The sequence below is a fragment of the Pongo pygmaeus genome, chromosome 12 (genome assembly GCF_028885625.2).
Source record: "Pongo pygmaeus isolate AG05252 chromosome 12, NHGRI_mPonPyg2-v2.0_pri, whole genome shotgun sequence".
Classification (NCBI taxonomy): domain Eukaryota; kingdom Metazoa; phylum Chordata; class Mammalia; order Primates; family Hominidae; genus Pongo; species Pongo pygmaeus.
In genome coordinates this window covers 68,649,405-68,668,174 of record NC_072385.2, presented here as the reverse complement: position 1 = coordinate 68,668,174, position 18,770 = coordinate 68,649,405, and the positions used below count along the sequence as shown (strand labels likewise).

Sequence of the window (18,770 nt, the reverse complement as noted above, 5' to 3'; positions counted from 1 at the left end):
ATCAACTTTGTCCTGCCTCTGAGCTCTCATTCATCCTGATAAAAATTTGTCCCCAGTTATTTTTAGGGGTCTCTCGTCCATAGCTGCAAAACACTGGCATTCTCCTGTGATTTTTGAGTCCATGGATACAGCCTTCTTCCACTCCACACAGTCCATGGAAGCCCCCCATCTGGCTGGGGTACACGAATCAATCTTGGTGGGCCCGGAGACTCAATTCCTCAGAAGCACCCTCTGCAGTGTCACCCCTGAAGTCTTGCCACCCCACCCACCCCCTATTCTCACCTCTCCTTTCTCCCTTCTTCCCTCTCTCCCACCTGCCCCTCAGAACACATACTCTTGAATGAGTTTAAGTTTTTCAAGAGGAAGAAGTACATCAGCCTTGCTGAAATAATCGAATAAGGGGATACCAGCAACATGGAAACCAGAAACAAGCCTGGACAACCTGGTGAAACCCCGTCTCTACTAAAAAAAAAAAAAATTTCAAAAATTGGCCGGGTGTGGTGATGCGTGCTCATAGTCCCAGCTACTCATGAGGCCGAAGCACGAAAATTGCTTAAACCCGGGAGGCGGAGGTTGCAGTGAGCCGGGATCGCACCACTGCACTCCAGCCTGGGCGACAGAGCAAGTCTTTATCTCAAAGTAATAATAATAATAATAAACATTGAGTGTACCTCTTCCTCAGGGAAAAGAGGTTAAATAAAGCTGGATTTCCATCTGAAAAGGGAGACAGAGGGGAAATATGGACAATAACATATGAAGTAAGAGTCAGAAAAAAATCTGTACATATAAATAGGTGTATATGGAATCACCTCATAATGTTATGGTGATTATTTATGGAGAGTGAGGTTGCAGGTGAGTTTTATTTTCAACCCCACCTCTGGTACTCATGACCTTTGTGTGGCCGTCTCCCACACTGTAACAGGGTGAGTTTGGGTGACCTATAGAATACAGCAGAAGTGAAGGTTCGTCACTCCCCACTGAGGCTATAAAGGGCTGTAGTTTCCATCTTGGACACTGTCTCTTGCTCTTTCTCTCACATCATTTATTCTTAAGGGAAATTTTGTCCTGAGAAGCCCTATAGAGGGGCCAAGCCATGGCCTCCTGCCAACAGCCACATGAGTGAGCTTAGAACCAGACCCTAGCAGGCCACTGATGCCATCCATGTGTAGTCCCAGCTAGTTGCGAGGCTGAGGCTAGAGGATTACTTGAGCCCAGGAGTTCAAGGCAGCAGTGAGCTATGATCACAATGCTGAAAAAGCAGCAGATCCTGCAACTTGCCAAGGCTTCACATGAGAATAGCCCTGACAACATCTGGACTGCAACCTCCTTAGAGTCCTTGAGTCAGAACTACCCAGCATATTTCAGATGAGACCATAAAAGAGGAAGAAAAGAACCACCTGGCTGAGCTGCTCTCAGTGATCATGAGATAACAGATGTTTGATATTTTAAGCTGCTGGGTTTTGGAGATAACCTGTTACACAACAACAAATAACTAACACAGTATTTTCCCTGCAATTTTCAAGTTCTATATAATGTACATATATTGCCTTACAACCAGAAAAAAATGTTTTAAAAGATCAAGTAAATCCTTCATTCCAGTGTGATACAGAACAACCTGTTCAGTTGTCTGATTACCATCACTGCTTTGCACACCTGTACCCACTGAAGTCCATGTGGTAAGACACCAGCTACACACCAGGGAGGCCTGAACAGCGGTTGGTCTTAATTTGGTTTTGCCAGAGACCTTGGTGTTGCAAAACATCCCATAAAAAGGGGTGATACTTTTCGTGTGATGCAGGTCTTGCAAATGTAGCTAAAAATCAGTTAATTCCCTCAGGAAATTGGGTAACATTTAAACCTGGTTAACAGCCTCAAATGTCGTATAAAGTAATAAATAGCATTTGACTATTACCAACAGCTACATTTTGTTTATAGAGGATTTTCTTTCTTTTCTTTTTCCTTTTTTTTTTAGAGACAAGGTCTCTTCCTGTCGCCCAAGCTGGAGTGCAGTGGTGCAATCATGGCTCATTGCAGCCTCAACCTCCCAGGCTTAAATGATCCTCCCAGCTCAGCTTTTTGGGCACCTGGAACTACAGGCACATGTCACCACACCCAGCTTGGATTTCCCAAAATTGGAAATGTACCTTTTTCTTTTGAAGGTCAGTGGGCCTAGAAGAAAATGTGGCATGGTAGGCAGAATGCTGTCCTTGAACCTGAAGCCTTCCCTCTGCCAGGAACAGCTCTGTGGCTCTGCAACAAGTCACTTTGCCTCTGTGGCCAGTTTCCTCATATGTAAAACAGCAGTGTTGTACATACTATCTCTAATGACTCCAAAAATTTGTTACCCTATAGTCTTGCTTTAACCTACCATGGTATTTGGCTCTTGAATGACAAGCCTGAGCCCCCACTCATGATGGATGTTGCACCATCCAGTATGGAGGCCGCTATGTGCTTGTGGCTAAATTCAAATTAATTTCAACGAACTAAAATTAAAATGTATTTCTCTGTTGCAGTAGCCATGTTTCAGGTGCTCCATAGCACCTGCAGCCAGTGGCGATGTATGACACAGCGCAGAGTTAGAGCAATTCCACCAACACAGAAAGTTCTACTGGACAGCTGCTCTAGGGCCTCACCTCTCCAAGTGTGGTCCACGAACCAGCAGCACCACATTACCTAGGAGCCCTTAGAAATGTAGACTCTCAGGCCAGGCACAGTGGCTCACATCTGTAATTCCAGCACTTTGGGAGGCCAAGGCAGGCTGATCACCTGAGGTCAGGAGTTCAAGACCAGCTTGGTCAACATGGTGAAACCCCGTCTTTACTAAAAATACAAAAATTAGCCAGGCGTGGTGGCAGGTGCCTGTAGTCTCAGCTACTCGGAAGGCTGAGGCAAGAGAATCGCTTAAATTCAGGAGGCGGAGGTTGCAGTGAGCTGAGACTGTGCCGTTGCACTCCAGCCAGGGCAATAAGAGTGAAACTCTGTTGCAAAAAAAAAAAAAAGAAAGAAAGAAAGAAAAGAAAAGAAATGTAGACTCTTGGGCCCTACCCCAGATCAGCTGAATCAGAATCTGGATTTTAACAAGATTCTCCAGTGCTTCCTGCAGGTGTGAGTTTGAGAAGCCCTGCTATAGGGAATGTTCTCCGCTGAGCAGGTAACTGGAAGGACAGAGTGGTGGTTAGATGTGTGTCCTCGGCCGGATGCAGTGGCTCATGCCTGCAATCCCAGCACTTTGGGAGGCCAAGGCTGGAGGATCACTCGAGCCCAGGAGTTTGAGACCAACCTGGGCAACATAGGGAGACCTTGTCTTTACAAAAACATAAACAAAATTAGCCGGGCATGGTAGTGCATGCCTGTGGTCCCAGCTACTTGGAAGGCTGAGGCAGGAGGACCACTTGAGCCTGGGAGGTCAAGGATGCAGTGAGCCAAGATCATGCCACTGCACTCCAGCCTGGGCAACAGAGTGAGACCTTGTCTCAAAAAAAAAAAAAAAAAAAAAAAATTTGTGGGCTCTGTGACTGCACTCAGTGGATGTGTAGCCTGGCTATTCCTTAGCTGTGTGACCTTAGGCAAATTTCTTAACCCTTCTGGGCTCCAGTTTCCTTATTCAGAAAATAGTATCCAATTCATGGGAAACTCTGAGGCCATAACAATATAAAACAATTATCACAGTGCCTCCCTAACACACAGCAAATGCTCTTTAAATGACAGTTTTGTTATTTTGGGGTTCTATGAGGTTTCAGGTTTCTGACAACCCCAGGCCTTGAGATCCAATGCAGACAACAGGCCAAGAGAGGCTCTTCTCCTTTCTGCCACAGGGTGGCGCTGTGTCACAACGTCCTTTCCTCTCCCGCAGACTTGGAGCTGGCTCCCGGGCAGGAAACCAGAATATGAGATTTCCGCGGTGTCTGTTTCCGATTACTAAGCACGACCGGGCAGCCTGGACACCGATCCAAGCATTCATCTGGCAGATAATAGGAAAACAGTCCTCAGCTTTGTATCCAGTTGGAATGCAAAAGTAAGGGTCGAAGCAAGAGTTCAATAAGGGCTGTGTGAAAGTGGTCGTGGAAGCCGGAGACTCCTGATGGAGGACTGGGGGCAGGGAAGTTTCGGATTTTCTGTATCAGCTGTGCAACGACTTGTGTTCCTTGAACCACATGTTCAAACTACAGCCCTTTGCTGGCCAAGTATATGGGTGTGTGTGTGGGCGGGGAGTCGGGGTGGGGAGCCTGTGGGAGGTGTGGGTGTGAGAAGGAGAGACAGAGAGAGGATTTTTAGTGTTTTGAAACAGGGTCTCGCTCTGTTCTCAGGCTCGAGTGCAGTGGTGCAATCACAGCTCACTGCAGCCTCGACCTCCCTGGCTCAAGCAATCCTCCCATCTCAGCCTCCTGAGTAACAGGAGCCACAGGCATGTGCCACTATGCCTGGCTAATTTTTTATTTTGGTAGAGATGGGAGTCTCCCTATGTTGCCCAGGCTGGTCTCAAACTCCTGGGCTCAAGGGATCCTCCCATCTCAGTCTCCCAAAGTGCTGGGATTACAGGTATGACCCACCGTGCCTGGCTGGGATTTTTTAAGGAGTCGATTTCTAAAGTTTCTCAAACTTGAGCCTACCTCACAGTCACCTGGTGGGGCTTGATTGCTTGGCCCTAGTCTCAGAATTTTCAATTCAGTGGGAGGTCTGGCCTGAATAATTTGCATTCCAAACAAGCTCCCAGGTGATGCTGAGGCTTCTGATCCAGGGACCGCCCTTCACTACCCTAAACTGAAAAGCTCACCTGGACCAAATTAGATACTCCTAGTTCAAGAGAAGGACATCACTCCAGAGGAAGTTCCTTTAACCCCCAACCCATGGTGACACCCTTAGCACTCTTAGGAACCTCTTAAGTCCCCCCTTGGGCCATGTCAGGGGACTTGTCAGCCTGAAACCCCATGTGGACAGGAAAAGTGGCTACAGGGCCAGGAGCCAGGGTTATTCCCGAGTTATAGTCCCCACTTCCCTCCAGGCTCTTAATTCATAACTCTTGCTCTGTCCTGAGAAGGGTGATTAAGACCCTCAAAACCCTGCTTAGTCCCACTTGTGGCACCAAACCTGCGGAGAGCACTCTTTTTGCCTGATGCAACCAGTCCAAAGCAGGGTCACTTCCCCCTAGAAATAGGAAAGAGCAGAGGTCTGGATGATTCTGATGGGGGTGTTGGACATTTCAGAGGGAGGGTGGACAACTCAGATGGGACCCCCAATGGTTGATACAGGCTGATTGGAATACTCATGACCAGAGAGAGAGTCCTAGGAACAAGCCTGGGTCCTCCTCTGAGTTCCTCAGGCACCAGGGCCTCTGCATGTATGGCACTGATCATATACCACCTGGCCATGAGTCGTGAGTTTTGCCATTCTTTCAAAAAGACTATGTGGCCCACTCAGGATGTGCCAGGCTCAGCACCAGGCTTGAATGGGAGCCCACATCCTCACAATGGGAAAAACACGCAGATGTCAAAGCACATCTCACATATGTGTAGTGGGCCTATGTATGCAGCTGCCAGGCTCTGGGCCTTGAGTTCTCCTAAAGCCTAGTTTCCCAAGCAGTGTAGTGAGGCCCACTGGTGGGCCATGAGATGAGTAAGGGACGCCAGAAGCTAATGTTTTAAGTCTAAATAGTTTTAAGGAATAGCTATCTTTATAAGGTTGAGATGAAGATAAAATAAATTTGGTAAAAGTAAGGTGAGTTGATTTAGAGAACAGTAATAGGCTATAGGGTAAGTGCTTATCTGAAGTTTGGGAAACACTGGCCAACAGAATTCACACATGCAAAAGTATGGGTGAGTAACGGAGACTTCACTGGAGACTTCATGGTAGCAATTGAGGAGGGGTCTTTATGTAGCACAGCCCACATCCCACACGGCCATAGGACCCCACAGGAGTCATTTTCATTCTTCCCAAGTCCATTCATGGCCACACAGTCACTGGATCTTTTTGTGTCTTTGTTTTGTTTTGAGACAGGGTCTCACTCTGTCACCCAGGCTGGAGTGTAGTGATGCTATCTTGGCTCACTGCAACCTCGACCTCCCTGGTATCAGGTGATCCTCCCACCTCAGCCTCCCAAGTAGCTGAGAACGCAGGCATAACCATCATGCCTGGCTAATTTTTTGTATAAACGGGATTTTGCCATGTTGCCCAGGCTGGTCTCAAACTCTCAAGCTCAAGCCATCCGCCCCCGCTCAGCCTCCCAAAGTGCTGGGATTACAGATGTGAACCACTGTGCCCAGCCCACTGGGTCTTTTTTTTTTTTTTTTTTTTGAGACAGAGTCTTGCTCTGTTGCCCAGGTTGGAGTGTAGTCGCGTGATCTTGGCTCACTGCAACCTCTGCCTCCCAGGTTCAAGCAATTCTCCTGCCTCAGCCTCCCAAGCAGCTGAGACTACAGGCACATGCCACTACAACCGCTAATTTTTTGTATTTTTAGTAGAGACGGGGTTTCACCGTGTTAGCCAGGATGGTCTTGATCTCCAGACCTCATGATCCGCCCACCTTGGCCTCCCAAAGTGCTGGGATTACAGGCGTGAGCCACCGCGCCCAGCCTGGGTCTTTTTATTGTCTGTGTTTCTGCCACTTGGGTCCAGATTCCTGGCTCCATACAGGGGCCACACCCTACATCACCAACTTCAGTTCTTTCCCTTTATTATGAAGAAGATTCAGCTGTCTCCCAAATTCCACCCCAAACTCTGGAACTGGGGAAAGCTTATGTGGTTTATATTGTAAAGGTCAATGAATACCAGTAAAGCCATTTTTTAAAAAATGCTTTATTAATGAAGATAGTAATGCAAAATGGTGCAACTACTTTGAAAACAGTTATGCAGTTTCTTAAAATGATAAACATACACGCACTGATAACCCAGCCATTCCACTCCTAGGTATTTACTGAATTCACTCAAGGTAATATATGCCCACAGAAAGACTTGTACAATAATGTTCATAACAGCTTTATAGTAATGGCTAAAAACTGAAAACAACCCAAATGTCCACCAACAAGTGAATGGATAAACAAATTGAGATGTTTCCATTCAATGAAATACTCTCAGAAATTAAAAAGGAATGAACTATTGATACATTCAACGATATGGATAAATTGCAGAACAACTACACTGAGTGAAAGAAGATAAAAGGAATACATACTATATTATTCCATTCAGATAACATTCTAGAAAATGGGCCAGATGTGGTGGCATGCATCTGTGGTCCCAGCTACTTGAGAGGCTGAAGTTGGAGAATCACTTGAGCCCAGGAGGTCAAGGCTGCAGTGAGCTATGATCATGCCACTGCACTCCAGCCTGGGTGACAGAGTGAGACTCTGTCTCTGAAAAAATACGAGATAAAAATAAAGGAAAAAGTGTAAGGGCCCTTTCCACAGACACAGCACAGCCTTGATCCTGCTCCCCAGAGCCAACTACTGTTAGCAATTTACTGAGCAACCTCTCAGGTTATTTCTTATGAATACACATGAATTTATAGAGATTTTATTTTTACAGAAACAGGATTATACCGTACATATGGTTCTGCAACTGCTTTTTTATGAAATGATGTGAGGGCCTTGGAGAAATAAAGTTTAACTCCAATGTACACTTTAACATGATTATGCTGTCCCCTTGCCACAGGGATTGGGAGAAATTAGACTAAGCCAAATCAGGTAGTCACTCTTGAGAAAAGTACACAACTAGGCTGGGCGTGGCGGCTCACACCTGTAATCCCAGCACCTTGGGAGGCCGAAGCAGGAGGATTACTTGAGCCCAGGAGTTCACGACCATCCTGGGCAACAGAGCGAGACTGCATCTCTCGCTAAAGAATTAAAATTACTAAAAATTAAAAAATTAGTTTTAATTTTTAAAATTAAAATTACTACTACTAAAAATTAATTTTAAAAATTTTTTTACTAAAATTAAAAATTTAAAAATTACTACTAAAAATTTGAAAATTAGCCAGGTGTGGTGGTGAGCACTTGTGGTCCCAGCTACTCAGGAGGCTGAGGTGGGAGGATCACTGAGTCCAGGAGTTCAAGCCATGTTCATGCCACTGCACTCCAACCTGGGCGACAGAGAAAGACCTTATCTCAAAAAAATAAATATAAAAAAAGAAAGAAAAATGCATAGCTAAATACTGAGTCCAGGATCACTGAGTCCAAGAGTTCAAGGCTGCACTGAGCCATATTCGTGCCACTGCACTCCAACCTGGGTGACAGAGAAAGATTGTGTCTCAAAAAATAAATTTAAAAAAAGAAAGAAAAATGCATAGCTAAATACCCATCTCCTGTTTCATTAGATTCTCCCTAGGGATGGACTTGGGGGTGTGAGAATGTCTTTGGGAAAGCCATCAGCAGGGGCTGACTGTGGTCGGGGTGAGCAGAGCCGTTGCCAATTTTGCAAGGTGAGAAAGTAAGTTTTTATTAACACAGCAGAATGTTTCAAGTCTGTTCTCTGGAAACCTAAGCTGTACTTACTGTGCCTTCACATAGAGTCTAGGTCATGTTCTCGTTATCCTTGGGAGGTGGTGGTGTGGTGTGGACAGGGACCGGGCTCCGAAGTGCGGCAAAATGGGTTGGAATCCCAGCTCTCACCCTTGCCAGCTGGGTGACCTTGGGCAAGTCACATGTCCTTCCCCATTGGCTTCCACTGGCTTGTTGTGCAGGTTCATGCTGTAGCCGTATGTGCGGTGCCTGGTAATTCGTAGCCACTCAGCAGCCCCTAGGAAGCTAATTTTACTGGTCTCCTATTATTATCACTTCCTATTGAGGTCATTGACCTCAGGTTTTGCCAACAGCCTTCCCCTCCCGCAAAGGCAACTGGCGCCCCCTCTCAACTCTTTCCAGGTCAGCAGCAGCAAATAGCTAAAATTTGCTGTGAAATCTTGGCTTGCAGGGCCCGTATTGATTTTGTTCTCGAAGCCTTTCAAGTAGCCGCTCCCCTGTGATCTCCCTGCAATGCCCCTTACAAAACCCAGCAGCTTCCCCAGACAGCTACTGGAGACACATATGCTTCTAGAAAGGAACCCAGACCCCTGGGCCACTAGAACCAGTCCTGTCTTTATCTCGAAGCCCCAAGGTCTCAGAGCTCAGTGTGTTTATCAGGTCATTTAGCAGCTACCCAGGTAATGGGTGAGGAGCATGGGCAGGAGGCTCCTGCCACATCACCTTCCCCTCAACAGATATTGATCTCGTTCCGCTACGTGCAAGGGAACCACACACAATGCTCCCAGGACCCTTGACATCCCAGTGCTGCTTGTTGGCTAGGGTAGTGGTAAACAAAGGAAAGGCAACCTTAGCTGAGTCCCTGCCTCCATTCTTGCCAAAATTTAAACCAGGTCAATTTTTCCGGCCTAGTGCACCCTTTAACTTTGTTGAAGAACTGTTCGCTAGTCCTGGTGGCTCAGCGAGGACTAGGGAAGGCAGGTGGCCTGGCTGAGACCCTGCAGCTCAGTTCCTGCCACAGACTCAGCACTAGCCAGGTGTGTGGCCTTCAGACAACTCACTCACCTCTCAGTGCTGTTTTCACACATCATTTTCTAAGTTTTGTGGAAATAAGACCACAGGCCAAAATCCCACACTAGACTAACAGAGAAACCTCTTCCAGAAGTTTCTGCAGTAGCCCACACACTAGTGGTGATGGTGAGTGGATGCTCCCTTGTAAACCAGGTACTTGTGAGGTAAGAGCTGTCTATGTCTAGAAGGGTTTTTTGTTTTTTGTATTTTTGTTTTTTTGAGACAGGGTCTCCCTCTGTTGCCCAGGCTGGAGTGCAGTGGCACAATCTCAGCTCACTGCAACCTCTGCCTCCCAGGTTCAAACAATTCTCCCGCCTCAGCCTCCCGAGTAGCTGGAATGACAGGCACGTGCTACCACGCCCGGCCAATTTTTGTATTTTTAGTAGAGACGGAGTTTCACCATATTGGTCAGGCTGGTCTCGAACTCCCAACCTCAGGTGATCTCCCTGCCTTGGCCTCCCAAAGTGCTGGGATTACAGGTGTGAGCCACCATGCCTGGCCTCTAGAAGGGTTGTAACACAGATAGTTGGAACAAAAAGATATTTCCGTCCTCCAAGGACCTGTCTAGACATGAAGGCCAACTGTGAGAGGAGAGATTCAGAGGAGATGGGTCACCATGGGGGTCAGACCCACAGGTGGGGATGGGGAAGAAGAGGTGATAATCCTTAGCAACCTACATACAACTGCAGAAGCCAGTGCTGGCTGAGTTAGGCAGAAAAGGAACTTAGTGAGAGGATACTGGGTGGCCATACAATGGTGGAAAGACAGAACTGTGTCTGCAAAATGGGGAAGAAGGAGAGGGGTCATGGGACCAGAGCCCACGTCACACCCCTGGAGGTAGCTTGTTCCGGTATCACTGGGTCTGGATGTGGTGACTGGATGTGGCCACTGTTAAAGTAGATCCCCACCAACCTGAAGTCTGAGGTGAGTGCCTCCAACCAGCCAAGCCCTAACCACAAGGGAAGCTTCGAGAGAGTGTGCCTTACCTCAGCAGGGGTCTTTGCCTACCACAAAGCTGACTTTGCCTCTCACGATGTTGAATGGGGTGGTCCCAAACTCAGGAAGTGGGGTCAAGGCTGGGTGGCCAAAAATTCAACAAATGTCCCAGAGTGGAAGGCCAGCTGATCAGTCTCTGAAACTGTGCTTACTGATGAGAGGTGGAAGCTATTCATGGGGCAACTGGGGGCTCCAACCGACAGTAACACGTCTCCAGGAGACAGCAACAGGGGCTCTCAGAGGAAGCCTCATCTCGTGACTCTCCACTGGGGACAGTGTTGGCAATGTCTGGGCAAGGTCTGGCTCCATCACCTATGATGGGGTGCAGTGGCACAATCTTGGCTCACAGCCTCTGCCTCCAGGGCTCAAGCCATCCTCCTACCTCAGCCTCCCAAGTGGCTTGGACCACAGGTACACACCACCACGCCCAACTAATTTTTTTTTTTTTTTTTTAAATAGAGACAGGGTTTTGCCATGCTGCCCAGGCTGGTCTCAAACTTGTGAGCTCAAGTGATCCACCACCTTGGACTCCCAAAGTGCTGGGATCACAGGTGTGAGCCACTGTGCCCAGCTGATTAAATCTTAAAGCTCCAAAATAATCTTCTTTGACTCCATGTCTCACATCCAGGCTGGGTTCTCACATCTTGGGGGAGGGGTGCTACTGGCATCCAGTGGGTAGAGGCCAAGAGTGCTGGTAAACATTCTGCAATGCCCAGGACAGCCACATGCCCCCAGTGAAGAATTATCCCATTAAAATGTCAACAGTGCTGAGGCTGAGAATCCCTGATTTATTCAGAGGTCCTCACAGGTCAGCTCATCAGGCATGTCTGCAGAGAGGACAACAGCCTGGATATGTGGCCTGAATTTTGGGGGAGACCCATTCTTGTAGCAGGGACAGGGGAAATGAACTGTGTTTGGAAAGGGCAAGGCAGGAACCCCATCCTAAGTGCCCCAAGCTTCTGGGCAGGTTATGATGACTGAGCCTTAGGAACAAGGACTGCATAGGTATTTGCTTACAACCTGAACTAGCATTCAAGATGCTGGAACAGGCAGATACTAGGGATGCAGCATGAAAGCCCGAGAGTCTGTGGTTGGCTGGGACCAGAGATGGAATGCTGTGGTGGTATGGTTTGGCTCTGTGTCCCCACCCAAATCTCATCTCAAATTGCAATCCCCACATGTTGCAGGTGGGGCCTGGTGGGAGTCCACCCCCATGATTCAATCACCAGTCTCAGGTAGTTCTTCATAGCAGTGTGAGAATGAACTAATACAGAAAATTGGTACTGGGAGTCAGGCACTGCTATAGAAATACCTAAAAATGAGGAAGTGACTTTGGACTTGGGTAACATGCAAAGGTTGGAACAGTTTGGAGGGTTCAGAAGAAGACAGGAAGATGTGGAAAGTTTGAAACTTCCTAGAGACTTGTTGAGTGGTTTTGACCAACATGCTGATAGTGATATGGACAACGAAGTCCAGGCTGAGGTGGTCTCAGATGGAGATGAGAAATTTACTGGGAACTGGAGTAAAGGTCACTCTTACTATGCTTTAGCAAAGAGACTGGTGGCGTTTTGCCCCTGCCCTAGAGATCTGTGGGACTTTCCGTTTGGAAGTGATGATATATGATATCTGGTGGAAGAAATTTCTAAGCAGCAAAGCATTCAAGATGTGACCTGGCTCTTTCTAAAAGTGGATGCTGTATGCATACAGAAAGAGATGGTTTGAAATTGGAACTTACATTTAAAAGTGAAGCACAGCATAAAAGTTTGGAAAATTTGCAGCCTGACCATGCAGTAGAAAAGAAAAACTCATTTTCTGAGGAGAAATTCAAGCCAGCTACAGAAATTTGCATAAGTAAAGAGGAGCCAAATGTTAATTGCCAAGACAATGGGGAAAATATCTCCAGGGCATGTCAGAGACCTTCACAGCAGCCACTTGTATCACAAGCCCAGAGGCCTAGGAGGAAAAAATGGTTTCATGGGCCAGGCCCAGAGCCCAGCTGCTCTGTGCAGCCTTGGGACATGGCACATGGGAGCTCACCTCTTACATCAGCATGGCCTGGATGTGAGACACAGAGTCAAAGAAGATTATTTTGGAGTTTTCAGATTTAATCAGCTGGGCACAGTGGTTCACACCTGTGATCCCAGCACTTTGGGAGTCCAAAGTGGTGGATCACTTGAGCTCACAAGTTTGAGACCAGCCTGGGCAGCATGGCAAAACCCTGTCTCTATAAAAAAAAAAAAAAAAAAAAAATTAGCTGGGCGTGGTGGTGTGTACCTGTGGTCCAAGCTACTTGGGAGGCTGAGGTAGGAGGATGGCTTGAGCCCTGGAGGCAGAGGCTGTGAGCCAAGATTGTGCCACTGCACCCCATCATAGGTGATGGAGCCAGACCTTGCCACGGAAAAAAAAAAAAAAAGAAGATTTAATGACTGTTCTGATGGGTTTCAAAATTGCATGGGGCCTGTAGCCCCTTTGTTTTGGCCAACTTCTCCCATTTGGAATGAGTGCATTTACCCAATGCCTGTACCCCCATTTTATCTTGGAAGTAACTAACTTGCTTTTGATTTTACAGTCTCATAGGCGGATAGGACTGGCCTGGTCTCTGATGAGACTTTGGACTTGGACTTTTGAGTTAATGCTGTAATGAGTGAAGACTTTGGAAGACTCTTAGGAAGGCCTGATTGGTTTTGAAATGTGAGAAGGATATGAGACTTGGGAGGGGCCAGGGGCAGAATGATGTGGTTTAACTCTGTGTCCCCACCCAAATTTCATGTTGAATTGTAATCCCCAGTGTTGGGGGAAAGACCTGGTGGAAGGTGATTTGATCATAGGGGCAGTTTCCCCCTTGCTGTTCTTGTGATAGTAAGTGAGTTCTCACAAGATCTGATGGTTTAAAAGTGCATGGCACTACCCGCTTCATGCTCTCTCTCTCTCTCTCCTGCTCTGCCATGGTAAGATGTACCTGCTTCCCTTTCACCTTCTGCCATGATTGTAAGTCTCCTGAGGCCTCCCAGCCATGCTTCCTGTCAAACCTGTGGAACATGAGTTGATTAAACCTCTTTTCTTCATAAATTACCCAGCCTCAGGTAGTTATTTATGGCAGTGTGAGAAAGGACTAATACATGTGGCTTCAGCTCTGGGGAGGAGAGGCAAAAGGGGTGAGGAGCCAGGAACTGCTGGTTTCCAGTCAGACCTTAAGGCCAACCACAGTTTAGTCCTTGGGTCCAGCCTCCTCAGTTGGGTTGTCATCTCCTTAGACACATGATGGTGGGTGGGGCAAAGGGGACAGACAAATCAAGATCTCAAGGGAGGCAGAAATTTGTACAACTGGGAAGCAAGACAAATGTCTACTTGTTTTCATAATGCAATGGGCCAAAATTAAAGCTTTGCATAATATTCTTGGTTGGTGGTTTTTTGGTGTTGTTTTTTTTTTAATTTTCATAGAGATGAGGTCTCACTATGTTGCCCAGGCTGGTCTCGAATTCTTGGGCTCAAGCAATCCTCCTGCCTTGACCTCCCAAAATTGTGGAATTATAGGCATGAGCTACCCCAACCAGCCCAGGATATTGTTTAAAAAGTATCAAGAAACCTGGTATAAACAATATATCCAAGTTCTGTCTGATTTTCCATAGACCCCCAGATGGTGCTAATTTTCCATGTTGGTAAAATGCTTTGGCTTTTGCAAAACACTTTCAGGGCTCTTAGCATCTCAGCAACTCTGTGAGGTAGCCATTAACAATCCCATTTGACAGGCAAGGAAACTGAGGCTTGAAAAGGCCGGGCAGCTCACCCACAGCCACAGGGCTAGCTAGAGCCTCAACTCTTCCTTGCCTTTCTTCTTCTGTAGGAAACATTTATGTCAGTTCCAAGGGGCATTTGAAAACTCCACCAACTCAGAGGTTGATCCACCAACCTCAGCCTCCCAAAGTGCTGGGATTACAGGCATGAGCCACCACGTCTGGCCTCTGTATACATTCCTTCCCCCCATTACCACCCAGAAACAGGGTCTTACTCTGTTGCCCAGGCTCTGGATACAGTGGCACAATTATAGCTCACTGCAGCCTCACACTCCTGAGCCACCACACCTGGCTATTTCTTATACTTAGTTATTTGTTATAGTTATTCCACTTGCCTGATCACCCTACTCCTTTTGGGTTTTAGGTTTTTAATTCTTTAGGGAAATCTGGTACTAATTCCTAGTAAAATGCTCCATATATCTTAGGGGATTCTGGCCCAAGATTAGGAAAGAAAATTGGTAGATAGGGGATTGCTGCTGGAGAAAAGTCTTACTGACAGCAGCAAGAAACGACAGTTATTAGTTTGACAGTGAGAGAGGCACTGTGACCTGGGCACTTTTCTTTTTTTGCTGCTTTACATTGTGGTAAGCCTGCTCTCTTCTTCTTGGCTGCCTTCTCCCACTTGGGTTTGACACAATTTCCCCTTTGGGAAAAACAACGTCTTAGCAGCCATCTACTTATAATTTCTCTCACATGGCCAGGCACTCGTTGGAGGCTGCTGTTCTTTGGGAAATGCCCTCTTCAGCAGCCTTGATGAATGTGGGGAGAAAGCCTCAGGAATTGGCTTCCCTTTAAGGAATATGGACTGTCCTTCTCTTTTACTAAATTGGTGCTAATTGCCATTGTGAACATTTGCTTGTTTCATTTTATTATCTTTGAGATATATTTCTTTTTAGTCCTAGGCTTATATTTAAACTAATGTGTAATTATTGTTTGGAATTCTTAATAATCCACTCAACCCTGCTCAAGAGGCAAATATTTTAGCACTAGAAAATATTTATATGTGTCTTCATGGTTTCTTATTCTGGATACAACTATAAAATAATAAACTACAACAAATATCTTCCAAACAGTAATTATACATTTATTCATATCAGATCCCTTTAAGCTATTTCACTAGTTTGGTGGTATCTAAGCAATATGGTGACATGCATTTCCTATCCAAGTCAACTTGGTTCCCTTTTTGCAGCTGACATCTCTAAGAGCTGAGACTCTTAATCTGCAAAAGTCATTTTGTAATAGCTTTCTTGAAGTACAACTGGCATACAACAAACTACATATATTTGAAGTATGCAATTCAACATGTTTTGACATATTTATACACCAGTGAAACCATCACCACAATCAAGATAACGTATCTATCACCCCAGAAAGTTTTCTCAAGCCCATTTGTAATTTCTCACTCCTGCCCTTTTTCACCTTCCCCTCCTCGTTTCCCAGGCAATAACTGAACTGCCTACTGTCACCATAAATGAGTTTGCATTTTCTAGAATTTTATATAAATGAAATTAAGCCATATGTCCTATTTTTCCTGGCTTCATTCACTCAATATAATTTTGTGATTCATCCATGTTGTGTTGTATCAATACTTCATTCCTTTTTCTTATTGAGGACTATGTCCACTGTATGAGTACAATGCAATTTGTTTATCCATCCATGTCCCTGTTAAGGGACAGTTGGCTTGTTTCCAGTTTTGGGGCCATTAGAGATAATGCTGCTGTGAACATTTGTGTACAAATCTTTGTGTGGACCTATGCTTTCTTGTCTTTTGGGTAAATACCTAGGAGTGGAATAGTTGGATCTTATGGTAGATGTTTATCTAGCATATTAAGAAAGTGCCAAAAAATGAAAAAGAAACAGTAAACTGTTCTTTCAAATGTTTTCCATTCCCACTAGCAGGGTATGAGAGTTCTAGTTTCTTCACATTCTTGCCAAAATTTGGGATGATCAGTCTTTTTAACTTTAGACATTGTAACATACGCATAGTGGTACATTGTGGTTTTAATTTGCATTTCCCTTATGACTAATGATCATAAGGGATCATTAGTCAATGATGCCTTCATCATTGACTGATGACCAAAGCATCATCTTTGGTGAAATGTTGAATTAAATTTTGCAAAAGTAAAATTTTGCACAGTTCAGTGTCCTGTGTGATTTATTTGTGAAACATCACAATGCTATGACCTGCTACTTCCTGACACGCTGATTTAACCCCTCTAAGTGTGCATTCAAAATCCTAGCATCAGTAAAAGCCAACATTTATGAGGTGCTTATTACATGCCATTGCCTGTGCTTACCATTTTATGCATACTAACTCAGTTATTCCTTACAACATCTCACTTTTTGGGTGAGAAAACAGTGACCCAGAGAGATGAAGCAACTTGCCCCAAATCACACCGCTAGTTCAGTGGTAGAGCAGGGGCTCAAAGTTGTGTGGGAGAGAAGAATATAAAGAAGCATTGGTCTGAAGTTGAGAATTCATCTGCGGTTTTTCTACATCCTTTGTGCAGAAGGTGGATAGATCGTGGAATTGATCTGGAGTCCAGAATTTTGCCAAGTGCAGAGGACCACAGGGTATGATATCGACCAAGTTATTTGAAGTGACTGATTAGGTGATCTTGACTAGCTAGAGAAGGAAGACAGAAGAAAGAAAGAGCAACAATGGAGGAGTCAGAGAGCTCCAGGAGGTTGGAGGGCCATGACAGGCAAGAGAGTGCTGCAAACATGGATGATTTTGGCTAAAGTGAGATGTAGGAACTTGGGAATTCATAGGTGACAGGGCTTCTAGTACTGATGGGGTTCAGGCACAAGGAGGTTGGATACAGGAAATGGAGGGCAGTGTCACTAAATGGCTTGAGTCCCAAAGATATAGTCATTTATTTTAATTTTTTTCTAGAGAGAAACAGTTTAGATGCATTCAGACTATTTTCTGTTTTTTCATTTACATGTTATTTTTTATGGAATGAAATCCATCAATATCTTCCTTTATGCTTTGGGTGATGTTTCAGGGTGATCAATCATCCCCGTTTGCATGGAACTGTTCAGTTTTAGCACTGAAAGTCCCACATCCTGGGAAATTCCTCAGTCCTGGGCAAATCAGAACAGTTGGTCACCCTAGAAGCCATGGACTTTCATACTTCAAAAATTACCAATAGTCTCGCAACCAGTTCTCTCCTTTCATTCTCATCCCTCCTCTCTTGCTGAATTATTATCCAAAATACAAAAGAACAAACTCACAGACTGGTAGGAACCTACATCTTTAATCCTAACCCCCGTTACCTGCTTTGGATATCCAACACTCTAACCAAATGGGCTTGACTAAATATGATTCCCCAAACACCCCCCACCCCAGGTGTCTCAGTCACTCTGTGCTGTTATAAATAACTATATACTGGGTGGCTTAGAGAACAGAGATTTATTTCTCACTGTTCTAGAGGCCGGGAAGTCTGAGATCACGGTGCCAGCATGGTCGGCTCCGGTAAGGGACCTCTTCCTGGTTTGCAGATGACCGTTTTCTCGTTGTGTCCTCACATGGCAGAGAGGATAGAAAGCAAGCTCTCTCCTGTCTTTTCATGAAGACACTAATCCCGTTCATGAGGGATTCACCCTTATGGCCTAATTACCTTCCAGAGGCCACACCACCTAATGCCATCACACTGGGGACTGGGCTTCAACAAGTCGATTAGGGGGAAGGGGGAGGCACAAGCGTCCAGTCCATAGTACCAGGCTCTCATATCTCAGGCCTCTGTTCCTGGTCTTCTCCTTCCCTGAATTTTCTCTCCCTTTGCAGGGAGAGAAAATTCTTCCTTTCAGACCTTCCTTTGAAGCAACTTTGTCCAGGAAGGCTTTGCAACCTGAAGTCTTCCTCCTTAGATATTTATAGCTCTTTGAGCTCCTCTATTAATTAGAACAAGGTAGTAAGTGACAGAACATCTGACACCAGATGGCTCAAACAAACGAAAAGCACCCTACCTTTGGAAGGTAGATCCACATTCAGACATAGTCGGATTACAGGATCAGAGCAAAGCCATCCAGATTCTGTATCTCTTCCTCCATCTCTCAACTCTAGGTTACCTCTCTCCTCGGGCAGCCCCTCCCCTCACAGCTGTAAGAGCATCAGCAGCTTCTTGGGCTGCATTATTTCAGGGTATGGGAAAAGAGAAGGAGTTACTATATCAACATCCCCAGAGGCTGAAAATGCCCCTGACTGGACCACTTTATTCCATCGCTGTGGTCAGGAGGTTGTGCAGGGCCATGAGGCTGCACAGGTGGTTGTTATGCATTGCATGACACTAAGAGGTGCCATTCACATAGTCTGCAACACAGCTACCGGACCGAGCACACCCTTTCACCTCTCTGGGTCTCAGTTTCATGAGTCAGATAAGAGTGACAAATCTGAGGTCTCCTTTAGTCCTACAGATCTACCATTCCACCATTGTGTGACCTCCTCTGTTGAAAT

At 45.8% G+C, this 18,770-nt stretch overlaps 1 long non-coding RNA gene across 1 annotated transcript in view; it reads right to left on the bottom strand.

The window, feature by feature from the left end:
• Nucleotides 1-18,482, bottom strand: part of LOC129030707 (uncharacterized) — a 30,579-nt gene extending 12,097 nt beyond the window's left edge. Inside the window, exon 1 of the long non-coding RNA XR_008500736.1 lies at nt 18,284-18,482. This is a non-coding gene — a long non-coding RNA (uncharacterized LOC129030707). The remainder of the gene's footprint in view (nt 1-18,283) is intronic.
• Between the last annotated feature and the right edge of the window lie 288 nt (nt 18,483-18,770).